The sequence below is a fragment of the Peromyscus eremicus genome, chromosome 14 (genome assembly GCF_949786415.1).
Source record: "Peromyscus eremicus chromosome 14, PerEre_H2_v1, whole genome shotgun sequence".
NCBI classification, from domain to species: domain Eukaryota; kingdom Metazoa; phylum Chordata; class Mammalia; order Rodentia; family Cricetidae; genus Peromyscus; species Peromyscus eremicus.
This window is the reverse complement of record NC_081430.1, coordinates 59,332,893-59,348,285: the sequence shown is the minus strand read 5'-3', so window position 1 is coordinate 59,348,285 and position 15,393 is coordinate 59,332,893. Positions and strand designations below refer to the sequence as shown.

General features: G+C 39.6%; 1 protein-coding gene across 2 annotated transcripts in view; it reads right to left on the bottom strand.

Annotated features, from left to right (window-relative positions):
- Traf3 (TNF receptor associated factor 3) overlaps positions 1–15,393 on the bottom strand; it is a 111,162-nt gene that overhangs the window by 44,066 nt on the left and 51,703 nt on the right. The gene's annotated exons all lie outside the window — the stretch shown is intronic.

The window sequence follows — 15,393 nt, the reverse complement described above, 5'->3', positions numbered from 1 at the left end:
GAGGATACATTTTTATAAAATGACAAAGTTCAAAATAAGTATTTTTAATCATTCTATATGCATATGTACTACGGTTTTTCTACACTTTAAAAATCAAACCATGCATTATAAAGTCTGATTCTCTTTTCCTTTAAGTCTCTTTTATGCTAAACTATTACATACAGACAGCAAAGTTCAGGGAACAATCACACAGTATTACCATGATTATTACACACTCAGACTAGTACCAACCTGGCCAGGTAAGGGAGTGCTGCCAGAACTCTGGAGACACAGAATGCCTTGTTCTGATCTCAATGACTCTGTAACTTCCAAGAAACCACTACCTTGGCCAGGCGGTGGTGGTGCACACCTTTAATCCCAGCACTCGGGAAACAGAGGCAGGTGAATCTCTCTGAGTTTGAGGCCAACCTGATCTACAGAGCAAGTTCCAGGACAGCCAGGGTTAAATGGAGAATTCTGTTTTGAAAAACTAAAATAAATAAAAATAAAAAAGAAACCACTACCTTAACTTTTATGGTTGTATTTCTTTGCTTTTCTTACTACAGTTAAAACCCAGGTAAACAACCCTAGAACGTACTGGAGTTTTCTTTTTCTTATTTTTGCTTGCTTCTGAATTTTATATAAACACACCAGGCTGGCTTCAATCTCAAAGAGATCTGCCTGCCTCTGCCTAGAAGCACTGAGATTAAATTTATAATGTCTATAATGTCTATAATCCCATCTTGTTTGTTTTGTTTTGTTTTGTTTTTTGTTTTTTTTGTTTTTCGAGACAGGGTTTCTCTGTGTAGCTTTGCGCCTTTCCTGGAACTCACTTGGTAGCCCAGGCTGGCCTCGAACTCACAGAGATCTGCCTGGCTCTGCCTCCCGAGTGCTGGGATTAAAGGCGTGCGCCACCACCGCCCAGCCCATCTTGTTTTTGTTGTTCAGCACTGCTGTTGTTACAGCTATGGTCTGTTTCTATTATCACGGAATACTGGAGTATAAACACACAATGTGGCTATCTAGTCCTTGGTCCAAAATTCCTGATTAAGAACAATTATGAACCTCAGATGATCTTTCTGCTACATCTACCTCACACATACAGGCACACAGGTGCACATACACATCTAGAAGAGTGACTGCTGTATCAGGCAAGTACGTAATTCAGCGTTCTCTACAGAACGCCCAGTACTTCTCACAGCAGCTCTAGTAACTTGCATTCCTAGAAGAAGGACCTCCTGCTCACTTTTCCAACAGAACTCGTTGGATGTATTCATCCTGCTGACTAAATAGCTGTGTAATGGTATCTTAAAAACTCTCTTTTTTTTTTTTTTTTTTAAAGATTTATTTATTTACTTATACAGCATGTATGACTGCAGGCCAGAAGAGGGCACCAGATCTCATTACAGATGGCCGTGAGCCACCATGTGGTTGCTGGGAATTGAACTCAGGACCTCTGGAAGAGAAGACAGTGCTCTTAACCTCTGAGCCATCTCTCCAGCCCGGTATCTTACAAACTCTTAATACAAAGTATAGATTATTTTGAATACATTTTATAAAAATTTACATCTGATGATCACTGCATGGAATTTTAATTCTGCAACTAAGCATCTGTTCAGGGACTTGCACCCAATTTTTCACCAAGTTTAACTTTCCATTCTGAGCCCACCAGCTTCTAAACTCTGGGCCTAGAGAAGCACTAACTTGGGCCTGTCTTACCAGAGATGGTCTACTCTCTGAACATGGCCCAAGTCAAAAGTTTATAATGTTTTTACTTAAAGAGATTCTGTTTCCCACAGAACTTGAACATAAATATAAAGAAGTCTGCAGCCGGGCGGTGGTGGCACACGCCTTTAATCCCAGCACTTGGGAGGCAGAGCCAGGTGGATCTCTGTGAGTTCGAGTCCAGCCTGATCTACAAAGTGAGATCCAGGACAGGCTCCAAAGCTATACAGAGAAACCCTGTCTTGAAAAACTAAAAAAAAAAAAAAAAAAAAAGAAGAAGAAGAAGAAGAAGTCTGCAGCTGACAATGTCATCAGCCAACTCTGAGTAAAGTTTTGACTTGAGAAGAGAGCAAACCTGGAGGACCATGCAAGAAAGAGCTTCACCCAGTAGGGTACCCACAGGCAGCCTACCCAATGTTTCCAACTGCTGATACACAGTTTCTATTATTCTACTGTGGTGATATTTTAATTGTGCTGAAATGTGATTTTATTTGTATTTTAATAAATAAAGTTTGCCTAGAGATCAGAGGTCACATAGCGAGGTCACATAGCCATAAAGAGAAGTCAGGTGGTAGCAGTATGCACCCTTAATCCGATTACATGTAGGCAGAGTCTCTGTGTGGTCAAGGACATAGCCAAGCATGGTGACACCAGCCTTTAATCCCAGTACCAACCATAGAGACCTGGAGGTCTGTACAGACAGGCAGTGACAAGGAAGTCATGTGGCTGGACTTAAGAGCCAATGAGAAGGCAGAACAGGAAGGCAATAAAAACACAGGTTAGATGGGAAGAAGCTCTCTCTGGGGAAGTGATGGTGGCGAGGTGGTAAGATAAGGCTCTTCACTAGCTCTCTGATCTCTTTGGCTATTACCTCTGTGTTTGGCTCTGTGTTTCTTATTTAATAAGACCATTTAGAAATTCGTCTACATTCTACCTAAAATATTCTCTAACTTCCACTAATGTTCTTTAATCAGGAGTTATGTGAAAGGATTATTTATTTTGAAATGAGCCTCACTATGTGGCCCTGGCTTGCCTGGAATTTACTATGCAGATCAGGCTGGCCTCAAACCTGCAGCAATCCCCTCCCTCTGCTGAGTGCTAGCATTACAAACGTACCATCATGCCCAACAAAAGTTTATTTTTAAACTCTGAGGATTTTGTAATTACCTTTTTATTCCTGATTTATAACTTAATCCCACAGAGATCATAGATTACAATTGTATTACAACAGTGTTCTGAAATGCACTGACACTGATTTGAACTACTACGCAAGACTGGCCATTTGTTTGTTCGTTCGTTCATTCATTCATTTATTTGGCTTTTTTTTCCAAGCCAGGGTTCCTCTGTGTAGCCCTGACTGTCCTGGAACTCGATTTGTAGACCAGGGTGGCCTTGAACTCAGAAATCCTCTTACCTGTGCCTCCTGAGTGCTGGAATTTAAGGTGTGGGCCATCACCATCTGGTCAGATTGGCCAATGTTTATAAACATCTTTGCCTTCTTGAAAGGTAACTATGATGTTATTTTTTAGATATATTATATATGTAACATCAAACCAGAGAGTTAGATGCTAGTTACATTTACTTTTTGTTTGCTTGTTTCATCAATTATAGCGATGTGCAAAATCTTCATCATGATTATGAAAGTGCTCATTTCTCTTAGAACTGCTGTCAATGTCTACTTGTCCATTCTGAAGTTATGCTGTTAGGTTTATCTAAGTTTAAAATTAGTTTTCCTCTGAACTGAAACTTTTATAATTACAAACTGAGGAAAGCTTTATATGCCCCCAAATAATTTCCTTAGCCTGATGGGCACATAGACACATGCCAGTGACTAGCCTTTTGGATGAGTCAACTTCTGCTAAGAAAATGTAGGCGCCTTTAATCCTAGCACTCGGGAAAGGAGCCAGCACCGTGGGACTCAATGAGAAGGACCAGAGCATTCTGCCTGAGGCCGACCCGGGGCCCAGCTGCCAATCCTGCAAAGCCCAACAACTTGGAGGTGTTGGTGAGATTGCCCTACTGATCAACCTGTTCAGCTGAGATCCATTTGGGAGAGGTTTCAGAAGCCGGCAGCCTTCAGTCTGAGGAAACAAGATCAACTGAGGAGTGGGTGAGCGATGGAGAAGGCAAAAGAGAAGGAGCCGTCCAGCCACCGAACCAGATCACCGGAGTCATAAGCCCACACTACACAAACTGGGAACAGGTAAGGCCCCATCTCCGGACAGGCAGACCAGGTCTCTAGTCCCTAAGCCCCAGCCATCACAGCCCAAGGGACCAGGCAGCTACCTTTCCCTGCTCCCTTGCCAGCCCTTGCGAACCCAACACCACCGAAGTCTTAAGCCCATCCTGCACCAACTCGGAACAGCCATTGGAGCCCCAGGGACCAGACAGGGGCCTCTTTTCCTGTCCCTTCACCAAGAAAACCATCCCATGTGATACCAACAATCACTGAGCCATAAACCCAACCTCCCTGATTGGGAACAGCTGCTCCCTGAGACAGACCCCACTAACACCCATTGGACTAAGCTGCTCCTGGAGAAACAGAGCCCAACAACATCCATTCGACCACGGACTCCCAGAGGACCAAGACTAACAATTAGAACAAGAGAGGCACCCTCAGACACAGACACTGCCTACACCGAGCAGAGGAAGAGAGGAGTAGATGCCAGTGCAAAAATACAGGCAACAACATAAAGACCTATATAACACCATCAGAACCTAGGGATTCTACACCTGCAAGACCTGAACATACCAAGGCAGAAGAAGCAGAAGAAATCAATCCTAAAAATGACTTTAAGAAGATGATAGAGACCTTTAAAGAGGAAATAAAAAATTCCCTTAAAGAAATGGAAGAAAAAAAATTTGCAAGAAATCAAAGAAAGCCAAGAAAAAGAAATTAAACAGATGAAGGAAACAGTTCAAGATTTGAAAATTGAAATTGAGAAAATAAAGAAGACACAAACTGAGGGAATGCTGGAAATAGAAAATTTGACTAAACAAACAGGAACTACAGATGCAAGCATAACCAACAGAATGCAAGAGATGGAACAGAGAATCTCTGACATTGAAGACACAATAGAGAAAATAGATTCATCAGTCAAAGAAAACACTAAAGCCAAAAAAGTCGTAACACAAAACATCCAGGAAATTTGGGATACCATGAAAACACCAAACCTAAGAATAATAGGGATATAAGAAGGAGAAGAATACCAACTCAAAGGCACAGAAAATATATTCAACAAAATCATAGAAGAAAACTTTCCTAACCTAAAGAAAGAAATACCTATGAAGATACAAGAAGCTTACAGAACACCAAATAGGCTGGATCCAAAAAAAAGTCCCCTCTCCACATAATAATTAAAACACTAAACATACATAACAAAGTAAAAATATTAAGAGCCGCAAAGGAAAAAGGCCAAGTAACATGTAAAGGCAGACCCATCAGAATAACAGCAGACTTCTCAATAGAGACTATGAAAGCTAGAAGGTCCTGGACAAATGTTATGCAGACACTAAGAGACCACGGATGCCAACCCAGACTATTAAACCCAGCAAAACTCTCAATCACCATAGACGGAGCAAACAAAATATTCCACGATAAAACCAGATTTAAACAATACCTATCCACAAATCCAGCCCCACAGAAAGCACTAGAAGGAAAAATCCAACCTAAAAAAATTAAACACACCCATGAAAACTCAGGCAATAGATAATCCCACACCAACAAATACCAAAGAAGGGAAACACAACACTACCACCAAAAAAAATAACAGAATTAACAATCACTGGTCATTAATATCCATCAGTATTAATGGTCTCAACTCACCTATAAAAAGACACAGGCTAACAGAATGGCTAAGAAAACAGGATCCATCCTTCTGCTGCATACAAGAAACACACCTAAACTTCAAAGACAGACACTACCTCAGAGTAAAAGGCTGGGAAAAGACTTTCCAATCAAATGGACCTAAGAGGCAAGCTGGTGTAGCTATCCTAATATCTAATAAAATAGACTTCAATCAAAAGAGATCAGAAAGAACATTACGTATTTATCACAGGAAAAATCCACCAAGATGAAGTCTCAATTCTGAACATTTATGCCCCAAATACAAAGGCACCCAAATTTGTAAAAGAAACATTACTAAAGCTTAAATCGAACATCAAACCCTAGTAGTGGGAGATTTCAACACACCATTCTCACCAATGGACAGATCTGCCAGACTGAAACTTAACAGAAAAATAAAGGACCTACAGATGTTATGACTCAAATGGACTTAATAGATATCTACAGAACATTCTACCCTAACACAAAAGAATATACCTTCTTCTCAGCACCCCATGGAACCTTCTCAAAAATTGACCACATGCTTGGTCACAAAGCAAATCTCAACAGATACAAAAACATTAGAATAACCTTATGTATCTTATTGGACCACCATGCCTTAGAGTTAGATTTCAACAACAACAAAAACTATAGAAAGCCTACAATCTCATGGAAACTGAATAATGCCCACCTGAATAATGGGTCAAGGAAGAAATCAAGAAAGTAAAGATTTCCTAGAATTAAATGAAAATGAAAGTACAACATACCCAAACTTATGGGACACTATGAAAGCAGTGCTAAGAGGAAAATTCATAGCACTAAATGCACACATAAAGAAGTTGGAGAAATCTCACATTAATGACTTAACAGCACACCTGAAAGCTCTAGAACAAAAAGAAATAAACTCACCCAGGAGGAATAGACGTCAGGAAATAATCAAATTGGGGGCTGAAATCAATGAAATAGAAACAAAGAGAACAATACAAAGAATCAATGAAACAAAGAGTTGGTTCTTTGAAAAAAAAAATCAACTAGACAAACCCCTATCCAAATTAACCAAAAGGCAGAGAGAGAGAGAGCATCCAAATTCACAAAATCAGAAATGAAAAGGGAGACATAACAACAGACAACAAGGAAATCCAAAAAAAATCATCAGGTCATACTTCAAAAACCTGTACTCCACAAAATTGGAAAATCTGAAAGAAATGGGACAATTTTCTGGATAGATACCACATACCAATTAAGTCAAGACCAGATAAACTATTTAAATAGACCAATAACCCCTAAGGAAATAGAAACAGTCATTAAAAGTCTCCAACCAAAAAACAAAACAAAACCAAAAAAAAAAAAAAAAAAAAAACAGGACCAGATGGTTTCAGTGCAGAATTCTACCAGATTTTCAAAGAAGAACTAATTCCAATATTCTTCAAATTGTTCCGCACAACAGCAACAGAAGGAACACTACCAAACTCTTTTTATGAGGCTACAGTTACCCTGATACCCAAACCACACAAAGATGCAACAAAGAAAGGGAATTAGACCAATCTCCCTCATGCACACTGATGCAAAAATACTCAACAAAATATTGGCAAACTGAATCGAAGAAGACATCAAAAAAATTATCCACCATGACCAAGGAGGCTTCATCTCAGAGATGCAAGGATGGTTCAACATACGAAAATCTGTCAATGTAATACACCATATAAACAAAATGAAAAAAAACCATGTGATCATCTCATTAGATGCTGAAAAAGCCTTTGACAAAATCCAACACCCCTTCATGATAAAGGTCTTAGAGAGATCAGGAATACAAGGAACATACCTAAACATAATAAAGGCAATATACAGCAAGCCAACAGCCACCATCAAATTAAACAGAGAGAAACTCAAAGCAATTCCACTAAAATCAGGAACAAGACAAAGCTATCCTCTCTCCCCATATTTACTCAATATAGTACTCGAAGTTCTAGCTAGAGCAATAAGACAACAAAAGGAGATCAAAGGGATACAAATTGGAAAGGAGGAAGTCAAACTTTCACTACTTGCAGATGATATGATAGTATACATAAGTGACCCAAAAAATTCTATCAGGGAACTCCTACAGCTGATAAACTCCTTTAGTAAAGTGGCAGGATACAAGATCAACTCAAAAAAGTCAATAGCTCTCCTATACACAAATGATAAAAGGGCTGAGAAAGAAGTCAGAGAAACATCACCCTTTACAATAGCCACAAATAATGTAAAATACCTTGGGGTAACACTAACTAAACAAGTGAAGGACCTATATGATAAGAACTTTACATCTCTAAAAAAAGAAACTGAAGAAGAGATCAGAAAATGAAAAGATCTCCCATGTTCATGGATAGGCAGGATTAACATAATAAAAATGGCAATCCTACCAAAAGCAATCTACAGATTCAATGCAATCAACATCAAAATCCCAACACAATTCTTCACAGACTTGGAAAGAACAATACTCAACTTCATATGGAAAAACAAAAAACCCAGGATAGCTAAAAGAATCCTGCACAATAAAGCAACATCTGGAGGCATCACCATTCCTGACCTCAAGCTCTACTATAGAGCTATAATAATAAAAACAGCTTGGTACTGGCATAAAAACTGACATACGGACCAATACTGAACAATCCAATTAAAAAATGGGCTACATAAACAGAGAATTCTCAAAAGAAGAATCTCAAATGGCTGAAAGACATTTAAGGAGATGCTCAACATCATTAGTCATCAGAGAAATGTAAATCAAAACCGACTCTGAGATACCATCTTACACCTGTCAGAATGGCTATGATCAAAAACACTAATGACAGTCTATGTTGAAGAGGATGAGGAGCAAAGGGAATACTCCTCCACTGTTGGTGGGAATGCAAACTTGTACAACCACTGTGGAAATCAGTATGGCAGTTTCTCTGAAAATTGGGAATCGATCTTCCACAAGAATCAACCATACCACTCTTGAGCATACCCAAGGAATGCTCAATCATACCACAAAGATACATGCTCAACTATGTTCATAGCAGCATTATTCGTAATAGCTAGTACCTGGAAACCACCTAGATGCCCATCAACTGAAAAATGGATTAAGAAAGTGTGGTACATATACACAATGGAGTACTACTCAGTAGAGAAAAACAATGACATCATGAAATTTGCAGGAAAATGGATGGAACTAGAAAGTATCATCCTGAGTGAGGTAACTCAGACTCAGAATGACAAACATGGTATGTACTCACTCATAAGTGGATACTAGATATAAAGCAAAGGACAATCAGACTGCAACCCACAGATCCAGGGAAGCTACATAGCAGGGGGAACCCTAGGATGACTGTGGCTTATAATAAGTTTTGGGTTTCCCCAACCACTGGGCAAGCTTTAGTGAAACATTTCACTATTAGGGTAAGAATCTGTACTGTATCAAGCTGACGAAAGAAAATGCTGGCCATACTTTCAGGAGGAGAGGCTAAAATCTTTTTAGATTATGGATTAGCCTATAGAAAAATGTCTGCTGTAAATCAAAAAGTGAAGGGGAAGATGAATAGGAATCTTACTTACACAACTTAAGTAAAACATAGCTCTCTGAACAGATGAAGATAGGTTTCTTCTGTATCCCAAAATCTAGTCAATATTTATATGTATAATTCAGCTGTCATTTAGCTCAAAAGGGCTTATTGGGAAATGTTATCATTTTAATTATTTTCTACAGAGAAAATACTTTCCTGTTTAAAAGAAAAAAATAAAAAGAAAATGTAAGCATAAGCAAAATGTATACTACTTTCAGGCCTGGCCTAACCACATGTAGATTCTCTCTGCTCTCTTCCCCAAGCGAGACAATCCTGCAGAGCATGCCAAGGTTCTAAAAGATGATAATATGGAGAGGTAGAAAAAAAACTGAAGTGGGCTGATGAAAAGGCTCACAGTAAATAAAGACACTTGCCATGCAAATCTGATGACCTGAGTTGTGATCCCTGGAGCCTACATCAGGGTGGAAGGAAACAAATCCAAAGCTGTCCTCTGACCACCACATGCTTTCTGTGGCGTACTTGTCCACTTCTCCCTCTCCCTCCTCTCCCTCGTCCCCGTCCCCCATCCATCTCTCTCCTCTCTCCTCTCTCCTCTCTCTCTCTCTCTCTCTCTCTCTCTCACACACACACACACACACACACACACACACACACACACACAAATGATAAATTTTAAATTAAAAAAACAAACCAACCTTGAATCCCCAAATTACCATGTGGAAGGCAATCTGCCCACTAGGACAGACTGTTCAGGACCTCTACATGACAGAAAATGAATACATTAATAAACTGCTGATAAGTGTGACACCCTTGCCCACAGTACTATGTCTGTCACAGTATGCATTTTATCTGATTTTATACAATTGTGCATCTGGTTGGTATCCGTGTTCTTCATTTTGATTTCAACATTTCTTAATCCTTATGCCCTAGAAAGGTCCCTAGTGAGCAGCACTGACTTAAATTTCTTAGAATTCCAATTTAACATTTTTATATTTTTTAACATTTTTAAAGATTTGTATTTTATGAGTGCTTTATCTGCATATACACCTGCACACCAGAAGAGGGCATCAGATCCCATTATAAATGGTTGAGAGCCACCATGTGGTTGCTGGGAATTAAACTTGGTACCTTTGGAAGAGCAGCCACTGTTCTTAACGGCTAAGCCATCTCACCAGCCCTAATATTTTTTATCTTTAACTGGAACACTTGATCCATTTACACTAGAAGAGATTATTCATATTTGGGTTTCAATCTGCTCTTTTACAAGATTGTTCCCATTGCCTTCTTTTGGATTAGTTACCACTCCTGCCCCTGCTTCTTAGTCATCAAGCCAAATAGTCTCATTATAGCACCAAGAGTGACTTATCAAGTCCAAACACTTGCAAAATCTTACCACTCCTTTGGGTGACAAAAACCATAAGCCGTTAACTCCACTCACATTTCAACTGCTCCATGTGTATACATGCGTATGTGTTCACAACCTGCACACCATTATGCTTTATGTGACAGTCATTTTTCTCTGTTAGATACTGGACTTTTGTGTGGTTGAGCAGTGTCTTGTGTAGCCCACACTGACCTCCAACTCAACTATGCAGCTGAGAATAAGCCTGAACTCCTGGTCCTCCCGTCTGCAGTCTGGCATCTTTCATATGCTCTGAACATCTTCAACCATTACCTTTCCAAGATACTCCTGTACCAGCCACCTCCCTCCCTCCTTTCCTTCCCCTTCTGTCTTCACTTTCATCTGGGGCATCATTTTATGTCTTCTGCCTTCTGTGCTTTCTATTTCCCATTTCTGCATCACTGTGGCATTTCTCTTTGCTTATTACTCCAGTTGGCCACAATGGATTTTCCAATGTTAAACCTACCTTTCATTCCCAAGGTAAACTACTCTTGGCTATTATGGAGCAACCTCTTTATCTGTTGCTATATAGATTTGATTTGCCAAATGTATGGGGGATTTTTCTTTGATTTACAGATCTGTCATGGAAATTTGTCATTATGTCTTGTCTGGTCTTGCAATTAGGATAGTGCCAGCTTTGGAAAATTGATTAGAAAATATTTTCTATTTTTTGAAAAAGCTTTTGTCCAATTAATATTTTTCTCTTATTTTTAGATTTACTTTATGCTTATGAATGCTTTGCCTGCATTCATATACAGGCGCTATGTGCATACTTGGTGCCTGGTGGGGTGTGAAAAGGGCATTAGATCCCCTAGAACTGGAGGTACAGATGGTCATGAGTCACCGTGAGAATGCTAGGAACTGAACCCAGGTCCTCTGCAAAAGCAACAAGTTCTCTTAACCACTGAACCATCTCTCCAGCCCCAATGTTGTGTTTGTTTGTTTGTTTGTTTGTTTGTTTTTTGGTGGTGGTGGTGGTAGGGTAGGTTTCAAGACAGTGTTTTCCTGTTTAGTCCTTGCTGTCCTAGAATTCACTTTGTAGACCATGCTGCTGGCCTTGAACTCAGAGATCTGCCTGCCTCTGCCTCCCAAGTGCTGGGATTAAAGGGTGTTTCACCATCACCCGGCTAGCCCCAATATTCTTTCTCTTAAACATTAGTATAATTTGCCAGTAAAACATTGTATACATAGTCTTCTTTCAGGCATTTTAAATAAAACTAAGTTCTTTTTAAATTTTTTTTCTTTTTCAAAAATTTTAAAGTTTTCAAAAATTACATTTATTTATTTCGTGTATGTGTGTGAAGTCAGAGGACAGCTTGCAGAATTAGTCCCAGAGACTGAACTCCAGTCCTCAGGCTTGAGGTCCTTGGCCTTCACCTGCTCTGTTCTTACTAGCACTAAACACAGCTCTTTAATAAATAAATAAATAAATAAATAAATAAATAAATAAATAAATAAATAGATTGTGTATCTTTCCTTGAGTAAGACTCAACAATTGTGTTCATTTGTCAAACTGCTGGCATAAAGACATTTATATTATCATGCTTCAGCCTGTAATCTGTGGTATTGTCTCGTATATTTCTGATGTTGGCAATTGTTTTTTTTTCCCTGAAGAAATATTTCCCTGATCTAATTAATATACATCCTCAATTTTTCACAGTATAGAACCTTACATAGTTCAATAGCTGGGCACAGTGGCACATGCCTCTAATCCCACCATTCAGGAAGCTGAGACTGGAAGATCACAGACTCCCTGCCAGTCTAAGATACGTAGAGACTGTCACAAAAAACAACAAACAAAATCTTATGAACTCCATACTTGCATTTTCTTCCTTTCATCTTTTGCTGTTACTATTTATTTCCCCTCTACAAGTATTACAACTTCCAAAATACATTATTTATTTTTCACGTTAAATAGTCAACTTTTCAAAAGCTATTTAAAGTAAAATGAGCCCTGTATGGACCATTTCAAGTTCCTATCTTTTTTTTTTTTTTTTTCCAAAAGCTTCCACATTGTCTTTCCCTTCTATCTGAACGCCCCTTGGTATTTCCTGAAGTGTAATTCTGCTGGCAATCAGTTGTTACTTTTCTTTTCTTTTTTTTTTTTTTGAGACAGGGTTTCTCTGTGTAGTTTTGGTGCCTTTCCTGGAACTCACTCTGAAGCCCAGGCTGGCCTTGAACTCACAGAGATCCACCTGCCTCTGCCTCCCGAGTGCTGGGATTAAAGGCTTGCACGCCACCACCGCCTGGCTACTTTTCTTTTTAATTGGGGTTTTCTTTTTAAGATAGTGTCTCACTATGTAACCCAGGTTGGCCTTGAACTTGCAATCCTCCTGGCTCACCCTCTTCTGTGCTCAAGTTATGAGTACCACAACAGACAGAATTTTTTGTTTTCTCCTTGGGCTGGGACTGGGGTTGGAACCCTAGACTGTGTGCTACCACTAAGCTATGTAGTCCCAGATCCTTGATTAGCTTTTCTTAGCTAAAAATCTCTCTACATTTTACAAAAACTGGATACAAACTCACAGTTAAGATTTGGAATTAAGGTTTTGTTTTTCTTTTAGTATTTAACTCATAAGTCAATTGTCTTCTGGCTTAACCAAGATCTGACCAGATATATGCTGTTAAAACTACCTTGGTTCCCTTACAAAATAGCATTTCTTCTAACTACTTAACATCAGTCCTCTTTTTTTCTTAAAAAAAAAAAATTAAAAGTCATTTATTCTATGTGTGAAATGATTTGCCTTATGTATATATGTACTGTGTGTACACCTGGCGTGAGGAAGAGAATGTTGGATCCCCTGGAGCTGGACTTACAGGTAGGTACTTGTGAGCTGTGACATGGGTGCTGGGGACTGACTCCAGCCTCTAAAAGAACAAGCATTGAGCCATCTCCAGATCCCATTGAATGCTTTTATACACTGCTAAATGCTGGACTGGACTGTCCTCTTCTCTCCCCTGGAGTCCTGGAGATTGAACACAGGGCCTCATGCACACTGGGCAAGCACTGTACCACTGAGCTATGTGCCTTGCCCCAATACCAGGAAGATTTGCTACTCTAACATGGTAAGCAGTTCTTTTGTTCTTGTTTAGTTTTAACGTAGTGGTTGGAAACAAACTCAGAGCCCTGTCTACACTAAGCATTCTCCCCCAATGTGCCCCAGCCTCATGGGGCCCTTACCATACCTTTTCAAGTTCCTGGGTTTTGTTCTTGGAATACAGATAAATGACCTAGACTTGGCTAGAGAAAATCTGAAGCAACTTACTTTAGGGCTACAGCCTCCTACAGGTTATATCCTTCTGAGCTAGCTACCCATCATCCTAGGTAAAAAGTTGCTCTGCATCCCACTAACAGTAAAAAGGCAATCCTTAAAGGATGTAACTGACACCACCACAGCAGGACGACATATTCCCAGCCTTATGTGACAGTCTGCTCTTTCTGATGGCTTTTCTGGCTTTGAGGTATGTCCACTGTGTATGTGACAATCCAAGCAAGACTTCGGATCGCTGTGCAGATCCTTGCAGTTCTAAGCGTGTCTCTTCCTCAGATTTGCTCAGCTTTGTCACGTTGATGAGGCTGCTGGACTCTGGGTTTTCTCCCCGTTACCTGAAGTGTGGAGACTGCCTCTGAATCAGGTAAAAAGCTACCTGAAGGCCAAATCCAACCTGCTGCTGCTTTTATAATGAAGTTTTGTTAGAACAAATCTATACTTGTTTGATTACATTCTTACTTTCATAAAGGAAACACAAGTGATAGCGAGTGGTCATGACAGAAACAAGAGTTCCAACAAGCCCAGCACGGGTGCTTGCTGCCCTTTGTAAGGAAAGCACGCAGTGCCTGCTCCAGGGAATGAGCTGGGCACTGTGCGCTTGCCCACCTGGTTTCCTGTCTCAGGGGACACAGTCCTAATCTACCCTGTATAAACTCTGAAAATTGTTGTTTTACATATTCTGCCTGACTTCTAATTTATTAAGTTGGTCTGTTCTGGATTAGGGTGAAGTAGAAAACTTGCCTCAGGCACAAATTTTAGGAGAATGTAGAAAAAGCACAATGATAGAGAACATCAAAATTAATGGGGAGGACACTAAGGAACAACACACACAAATTTTATATACGGCATCAGTCACAGTACTGTGTGAGGAAAAACAATCAATACCAATATCATCTTTACCTAAACTTTTTATTTTTCACCACAGATTTCATTTGACTTTTAAAAGTATTACATTAAAATACCATTAATCTCAATTACCAACATTTTTGGTGCCCCCTTAAATTCTATACTATTTGCCTCCCCTAATCTGGCAGAGATCTAGTCCCTGTAATTCCATCATAGTGCAAACAGAAGTCTCCAGGAGTAAGTCTTCCATTCAGTAGAATTAAGACCAATGCTGACAAGAATTATCAACATTTTCTTCTCAGTGATGTCTGGGAAACAGAGAATGCTCACATTATTTGCACATCCCATCAATAGTCACATAGGTATTTGTGTGTTTCCAACATATCAATCTAAGGCAATCATCAAATGGATATAAATTATTTTTTTAAAAAAGCACTTTGTAGATAGGATAGTACTAGGAGAATTTAAACTTCCATATAACCATGAAATATATACGCACAAAGCATGGCTGCAAAGAAAGCAAAATGCAGTCAGGTGGAACTTAGGTAATGTCTTAGTTACTGTTCTATTGCCATGAAGAGACACCATGACCATGGCAACTCTTAAAAGCATTTAACTGGGGCTGGCTTACAGTCAGAGGCTGAGTCCATTACCATCACGGTGGGAACATGGCAGCAGGCACAGCAGGATGGTGCTGGAGAAGGAGTTGAGAAAGAGCTACATCCTGATCCACAGGCAGAGAGAGAGAGAGAGAGACTGGGCCTAGTGTGGGCTTTTGAAACCTCAGAGCCAGTGACATACTCCTCC